The sequence below is a fragment of the Buceros rhinoceros genome, unplaced genomic scaffold, assembly GCF_000710305.1.
Source record: "Buceros rhinoceros silvestris isolate BGI_N320 unplaced genomic scaffold, ASM71030v1 scaffold9796, whole genome shotgun sequence".
NCBI classification, from domain to species: domain Eukaryota; kingdom Metazoa; phylum Chordata; class Aves; order Bucerotiformes; family Bucerotidae; genus Buceros; species Buceros rhinoceros.
In genome coordinates, this window is record NW_010418094.1 from 81761 (window position 1) to 90722 (window position 8962).

Genomic DNA, 8962 nt, shown 5'->3' on the forward strand with positions numbered 1-8962 from the left:
GGAATGCTAATTCCTTTTGTCGAGGGTTTGGCAAACAAATATATATGTACGTCTTTCTTCATATATATGTACCTCAAGTACCTAAATCCAATTTTTATATTTAACAGGAAATGGTCTTCGGATCATATGTACCTTCCAGTACTCTTGTGAAAATGTACACAAATTTGGCCAAATGATAAAACTGTAGGAAATCCTATCCAAGAGGATCCAAAACAAAATTCAAAGTTCTCAGCTCCCATGGCCAACTAAACTACCTATGAAACACCCTCAGACAGTAACAGTCTGAGCTAGCTTGCAGCTGTGGAGCACAACTCTAATTCTGAAGTAGCGGGCTTTCAATACCAAAGAGGATAAGGTAAGAAAATTCTTCTCCATTTCTCTTGATGAAGCCCACAATGAACTCAGGAACACGAGCTGTTTGATTCAAAACCAAAGATGACAGAATCTAGAGAAGGGAGAGGGAAAGACACACCTAGCAACATCAGACTCAGTGAATCCTGAATTAAAAAGGTATGATAATACAGAGCAGCACAGGAAAATCCATGAGAAAATGCCAGTGCTTTTAGAAAAGAATTTGAACAGCGTGAAAGAAAAAAATCCTAAAATTCTACGGAGATGCATTAAACATCAGGAACAAGTGTATATATTTTACGGTTGCTTGCAAAGTGAACATCTACCCTGTGCATTCAAGGCCTACCCAGGCAACAGTTCCATGGAATAAGAAAATTTCATATTATATTTAGAGACTATCACAGTGTAGAAATACAAAGGAGATCAACCATGGTCACACATACAACCTTATTCCAGGCAATTCTTTTGAGATCTTATCTTTTCAATTTTAAAATGATGTAATTTTTTTTTTCTGAGACATAAGTGCAATGGCATTTTTACCAGATTTTCTGATACAGATAAGGGATCTGAATGGATGTTTTAACATAACTTAGCATTCACTTTCATGCATTAGGAGCATAAGAAGCATCAAAACTGATGGTTTGGTTGTTTCGGGTTTGGGTTTTTTTTTTTTCCAAGATTATTTTAAAATGTGCCATTACCTCCAGAGACGCTTATTATCTTCTGTGTCATACATTATTTCTACTGAGTGCAAGACAACAAGCTGTTCCAACATTCCTGAGAGTGGCCAAAAGGGAGCCTTCCTGGCTGAGTTGCTTTTGAGACTTGGTCAAGAGACAATGCTGAGCTGCACATTTTGCCCCGTAACTCAACTTTTTCTTAAGTTGATTTTACTTTTTGAGCATCTTGTACATCATTACTTCTATGTATTTGCTTTGCAGCAGTGGCAAGAATCTCTAATCAAAAGCAGAGTTCATTGTTTTACAAATACTAAACCTCTTCATCCCACATAGCTTCCTGTTAAAAGCAGCATCATTAAACCAGTAGAGAACTCTCCAACTCTACATCTTCACAAATATATTTTTTCACAGACCTTCAAATATGTAAAAATAAGAATTTTTACTCTAATCCCTGGAAGATATTTCCATGTAGGCAGCTATTATTGTTAAAGCATTCTAATAATTGTCATTAAAGCATTCTAAGGGTTGTTTTCCACATGGCATAAAATACATGGTATTTACCAAAATTAAAGTCCAAATAAGAGCTCAATAACCCACCGAAATATAACCACCCTTCAAACCATATCTCAAGTAATTCCTAAAATTACTGAATTCCTATGAAACACATAATAAAAATTCCTATTTTCTCTGATGCACTTTAATCAAGTCCACCTGAAATCATTCACTGAAAATGATTTAAACATTACTTAGTTCTGAGACACAGCTTGTTTGCAACATTCATTTAACAAAAATCTCTGTGTTGCATAGCTAAGCAGTGTCACACAAATGCATATGCCACAAAAATATATAAAATAAGATACACGAAGTACTAAAACTGTATGTGGGTCTTAGTATAATCATTGTGTTTATTTACTGAGAAAATGCAAAGTTTCCATCTCTGGCCAAAAGCAGCTAACAATACAAAGCTACCCTATTATTCACTGTCACATATACCCTGAATCAGCCACTGTCCTGCCCTCTCAGCTATCAGAAATGCCTCTAAACCATTTAAAACCAGATACATTACTACCAGTTTGTGTGAGGATCTTTATCTGTACAGAACAGCAAGGAAAAAACCCCAAATACTCAGTTCTAAATTGTTACTTGACAGTTTCATGACTACACCTACTTAGAGCCCATGAGGATCATATCAGTCGGTATCTCACAGGACAATTCAGAACAATCTGGCACCAACTAGGAATACAGCACAAACCTTAGGAAAAAATCTAATATATTTCCCCTGTATAACAAGGCGTGTGATTTCATACTAACTGAAGAAAACAGCATCAGCTGAATTATTTTCATCAGTAATTTAGATTGAGTAAAATAAGGTGCTAAAAATGCAGGGATACAGCTAGGCAGACTGCTGGATTTTCCACGCAAATGGAGGTAGAATCTTTACCTTTAGGAAGTACTGATGTCAAATTTCAGAATAGAAGCTGTATGTACAAATAAAAAATAAAGCATTTTGCTGCTTCATTCCTTGTCTCTCATGAGAAGCAAAGGAAGAGGACAAAACGAAGAAGATTGAAAAGTTCTTCGTGAAAAACTGTATTTTTTGGTCTAAAGTACAGTAACCAATGAAGAAATTTACACCCTGACCTGCTTACTAGTTTTTCTCCTTTTCACATTAATAAGCTTATCCTATTTCAATGACTACATTAATGAACATGGGTCATCCCCCACTGCTTTCAACCAGTGGTGATATTTTCATGTAGATACTTCAATATGGGAGACAACCAAAAATTTTAAAGCTACATAGCCACAGCCTAAGGAGGATGGTCTGGCATAAACGAATAATTGGGCTAAAAAAAAAAACAACCTGGAAGCAGAGTAGGCATTAAGGATTTGTGCCGGAAATGGAGGGAAGTACCTGCTGAGTTATACAGGGATCTACTGTGTTCAGCACATTCACGGGAAAACAGCAAGCAGCAAGGTGACAGTTTTCTGATTGCATGAAGCTATTCAAAGGCTATAAGGCTGACTGATAACTTCAAAAAGCTGCAGACTGACTGAACAAAAGATGAAGTTCAATATACGTGAAGGCAAAATTACGTATCTGAAAAAAAAAACCAAATCCCTTGACCTGATGTACAAAAGGGCAAGCTGAGTTGACCATAGTCACTCAGAAGCAAGACTTTGGATTATGCAGGTAATTCCATAACAATATCAGCTCAGAGCTCATAGCAATAAAAACAGAAATCAAATATTATGAATTGTTAGCAAAGGAACAAAGAACAAAACAGAAAACAATTATGTCACCATTTAGAATCACATTCATCAAACCAGATTTATAAGAGACACATCAAAAACCTACAAGGATTATGAAAAGTAAGAAATGGCTTCAAACTGAGGAGGAACTGAGTGTGCTGGGACTCTTCACCTTTGACAAATAGCCACAGAGGAAATCTGACAGGCCTACAAATTGCAAGCGGCATAAGGAAGATGGATGGGGACGAACAGTGACTGGAACATTAGATAAAGCTGATGGGAAGCAAGCTCAAAAAATCACAGATCCACAGAAGCTGTTGTCTAAGGATACTGTGAAGGCAAGTTTAAATTGCTTAGACTGGAAAAACACCAGGAAAAGCAGCTTCACTGAAGGTTACTGGAGTAACAAAGCACAACAGGCTCAGGAAATCCCTGAGCTAAAAATGGCAAAAGACTGGGAGGGTACTAGGGGAAGGTACTATATTATTCATGTTTGCCCCATTTATTCTTCCTAAGGTATGTGCTTAAGCTCACCACAGAAAACAACAATGACCATACTGATTCAGATCAAAGATAAGTCTTAGGAACATGGTACTCTGTGGTAGCCCCAAATTAATTTTGGATGTCTTGGTGAATAAAAGCATCCTACAATTTGACAATTATTCTTTTTCATTCCCGTAACTGGAATTGAAAAGTTGAAGTTGCCCAAAACACAGGCTGTATCATAAGAGCATCTGTGTGTTCCACCCAGGAGGGTGGCCTGACAAAGCACAGAGGCAGGAAAGGGCAGTCGATGATGTATTAGGCAGTGATCAGAAGCACCAGGGTCATTCAGGAGCAGAGCATTATGCTGTGCTTCAAAAATTAAAGATGCAACAAGAACCTAGAAGGGTACTTGCTGATGCTGGAGAAGTGAGTAGTGTTAAGAGAGCTGATGGTGAAGTCGAATCACGGATATCTTCTAAGATAATCAACTTCGTAGTGAGAGGCAAATAAGAGAGCATTTCTAAAATTATTTCAAGAGCCTCCTAGAGTGTATGAGTACAAAGAGCATGAGAAAAGGTTACTATACCTCAGCTGGAGGAGAAACATCAAAATTCTGAGAGGCAACATCAAAATCTGAACATTTTACTCAGTGCTAAATCTTATCACTATTAATAAAATACAAACTATTAATACAATATACATGAATACAATCACAGCTGGAAATCAAATAAACTAAAATGCTTTCCAATAAAGTGGAGGGGTTTTAAGACATGAAGGTTCTAAGAGACGCACCCAATTTTTAGTCCCCTGAGACTAAACACTTATGTAGTTTTCCTTAGTAATTAAATTTACTTTGCTACTTGCAAAAGCAAACACTTTCTGTGATTATGGATTCCTGGAATAATCAGCCAGCCTGCGAAACAAATTGCTTTGAAACAGGAACATAAAACTAAAGACAACAGTATTCTTCTATCAAACACAGAGGCATTCCAGCTGTTGTTATAAAGCAAGAAAGAACAAAGAAAACAGCAGACACAGAACTCACAACTCTGGATACTGAGAAATACAGCCCTTAAGTTTCTAGCCATTCTTTTTTCATGAATCATCTTAAAATCACTGCACTACATAATCTGGCAAATTCTTGCCATCTGAAAACATTTAGATTAAGATTATATGAAATTGTATACGCTATCTTTAGTTTGGTTTAGTTTGTGGACCCGACACAGCATTTCTCTAATTACTTGAATGCTGTAGCCAAATAATTTTTAAAAACATATATCCTAAAGAACCACCAGGCTAAAATATTCACAGTCAAAAACATACTCTCACTTCTGGTATTCAGATAGTCATTTTGGGATAGGAAAGGAGCATTAATTCCCAAAGCGTACCATGTATTTAATTGCCCTTTTATACTAGGCATAATAAGACAACTGTTTAAATCTGAAGTGAAGGGAAACAGAACAAAAAAAAAAGTGCATTCCTTCCATCTCTGGGAAGCTCAGAGCACCAGCCAGCATGGCAGATGGCCCACTGAGGTTTGGCACAGTTCAAATTACCCATGACAAAGAGCTCCACTTGACACTGCATATTTGGTGTTGGAAACCACTTTCACTCATACTAACAGTTTTCATCCTACATAATGACATGAACTGGCTGACATAAGTACTGTTGTTTTGTAAGTCATATCTAAGTTACTGTAACAAATAAATGTGATCAATAGCTAACATGTGACCTTATATCAAGCAAATTACAAAGGCTCCATGTGCTAAAGAGACTGAAAAAAATTATTACCAGAATAAGAACTGCTACAGCTGCCTATAAGTTACACACTAAAGAAGCTCCTGCAGCCAACTTTAACAACATATCAATCTATATCAGCAAAAAAGACAGCATTCTGGAGAGTTTTTGTGCCCCAAACGTCCCCGCACAGCCTGCTCTATCCCTGGCCAACTTCCCAGAAAAAAAGCAAGGCCCTGTACACCAGTTTTCACCAGAAAGTCCCACAGTACTTTTTTACTCCTCCTATTCCCTAATGGCTGAAAGTAAAGTTTTCATTTGGCTCCCAGAGACAAAAGAGGAAAGAAGGTGACAGAGAGACAGGAAAGGGGGAACAGAGGAGGCAAAGGCCAAATAGTTTTCCTGGGGCTTCTCGCTTCCCACCCACCAAGCCACATTCCACAGCTCCACAAGGGAGAGCCCCCTCTTTAGTATGAAAGATAAAATAGTATCTGACATAGAGCATTCTCTTACAGTGTCTCGTCCATGGAAAAGGCCGAGGCAAAACATGAAACATCCAGTGTGTTGCACTCACACACTCTCACACCAGTCTCAATCCCACCAGATCACAGTAAAAATTTGGGAAGGAAAAGAACTGTACTTCATGTTAACACCCCAAACATGAAAAATTCCCAAATACTTCTCCAAAGAGCCTAACAATTAAAAGGACTAGCTGCTATGTCATAGAGACTTGTTTAAGTTCAGAATATTAAAATATTATCAAGACAGAAGAAACTTCTCTTTTGCCATGAGTGATATTAGTTAAAAGCTACAGAGATCTAGAAAAGGTATTGTGAGGGAAATGGCAGAACAAGGAATTGAGTAGGACATTAAAAACTTTTTTAAAAAAGTGAGGAGTAAAGGTGGATACTATTAAACCCTCTGAGAGCTGAAAAATGAGAGAAGGATAAAAATGTAGAAATCAGAAGTGAAAAATATACGTTTCTGATTCTTCTTTCAGAACCTTATAGTTCAAATTTTCCTCCAAGTTTAGTCACCTTAACTGCACCTATGATTCACAACAGACTCACTTGCTCGTAACAGAAGATACATGACTACCATGGAAGAATAAGTTTTTATTTCATTAGCTAAGTAAAACCTTAGTAATTTGAACAACGTATTCCAGTCAAAAATGTACAAGTGCGTGAAGAATAGCTCTCAATTTGATTTTTCCATTTCTTAGTCTTTCTACAGTCTGGCTGCAAGGAGTCTAGTAACAGCCACAATGCAGTAACACTGAGCAGTTCATCAACATCTCGCGCTAGCTGTACTTAACTCTCTTGGAGGATATAAAAGCTATTTATTTCCATAAACAAGCTCTTTCTATAGGTTAGGAATACGGTAAATAATTTTGAATTGAGACTATGCTAACCATCAGTTTCAATTTGCAATATTTACTCAAAGACTTACAATTGTGGAAATAAGAAAGTGTTTTCGAAGCATTTAATTCTGTGCAGTCTACTCCTGCTTTACTTAAATGGTTTTAACAGCACGTTTAAGCAAATACCACTGGGACAACATAGCTCCTTTCGGAAGAAAGAGCAATGCTAAATAAGTCATAGCTCATCTAAAGTCTCAGCTCACTTAATTGTAATTTTGAGTGCAGATGAAGCAATAGGAATGTGCTCAAGAGAGGGATGGCCTTCCCTGCAGAAGGAAGTTGAGTCCCCAACCACAAAGTTTAACCAGTAAAACAAGAGAACATTAACATTGCAGAGGATCTCACTGAAACAGGTGTGACCCTCTGAGCAGGTGCTGGATGTCACAAACATCTTACTGCAAGCTGAGGTCTTGAAGTTCTAGCTTTCCACACTTGCACCTGTGCAAATTAAGCACCAACAAGTGTAAAACATCACCAGTTCCCACTTTGTACAGCTGTAAGTGAGGGCACAGGTGCAGCTTCCCTGTGACTCAGGGCCAACACATTTAATGCCATGGCTACATACCCCCATTTCATCCTCACAGAGTTCACAGCCAACCCTCTACAAAGAATATTTAAATACTTACGATGGTTATTTTTATCATCAAGACTGTGTGGGGGAGATCCTGGAAGCACTGAATAAAAACATCCATCCCATTCGTACATGGGGAACTTAAGCCTGCTTTCAAGCTGTACTGAAGTAATTTCACAGTCAGTTCATAGAGCTCAGTGGACTCTGCTGTAAACAAGCCTTGGCTGAAAACAAAGTTCATCCCACTGTAAATCTGGTGCTATATTCAGATGGCCTGAACTCCACCTGGCTCTCTATGGGCTTATTTTTCAAAACTCATGAAGCAAAGCCCATAGAGAACCTGTGACCAAAAAAAAAAAAAAAAAAAAAAAAAAAAAATCACAGCATATAATCCCTTCTAAAGTCCTTTGATCTAAAATTAGGCTTTTCCTCAGTTATTAGGAATGTAATGGAAAAAGGCTTCTCTTGATTTAAAAAATTAAGAAAATAATAGACATTTTATGCTTTGTTTCAAGAATTATCAGAGCACATCTTTAAATAGCAGTCTTGTTACTCTGTACTAATTCTGATGAATACTATCTTGCAAACCTACAGAACTGCAAATATTTCCACTTAGAAGAGAAATTTTCACCTGCTTCCTCTCCAACTTTCTCTATTAAAACAAAACCAACAACGAATTTTGCTCAAAAAATTTAACATTTGCAGAAGCTTCAGGTTGAATATTTGTAAAGAAATCTCTGGAAAAAGATCTTTATAGAAATTTATGGAACATAACTTATAGTTGACACCATGTACTCTATCTCTCTATTATCCAAAAAGAGCCTTTCAACCTGCAAATTCAGGAAAATCCTGAAATAATAGAAAGACACAGAAGATAAACCACTGTACAACTGGCTATAACTGCTTACTAACATTGACCATTTGTCATTGAAGCATTAGTCAAAATGCTAACTGTCAACATTCATCGGACCGTAAGAACTTACTCCCAGATCCAGAACTCAAAGGGACACTATTTTAATGGGAGTCACAAGAGCTGTGAGTCTGACATTAAGTGTTAAGGGACAAAGGCTTCATCTTCAGTGCTAAAAGAGGTACCTTGTACCCATGAATTAACTTGCATTAGTAATTCTGCCATGAATTCCTAAATCAAACAGAGATGTCTAATCTTACTGAGATTACTTATGAGTCAACCTCAGGCAAGGGTTATAAGGCTGACTTTGTCTAGCAAAGAACTTCTTTGCAGGTACCCTTTCTCTACCAAAGCTTTATAGGAAGAAACTACCTCATACCAATGTCCCATTAGTTTTATTAGCTCCCCCAACTATTTTTCTCAACAGCAAAACCATACATGTAGATTTGAACAAAAAACAGAAATCCCCTTTTTGTGAATGGCTACAGTCTGCAGCATCCAGCACTACCTACTGAAATCTTGCCCCAATCTATCTCTTGCACAAAATAAAATAAAAA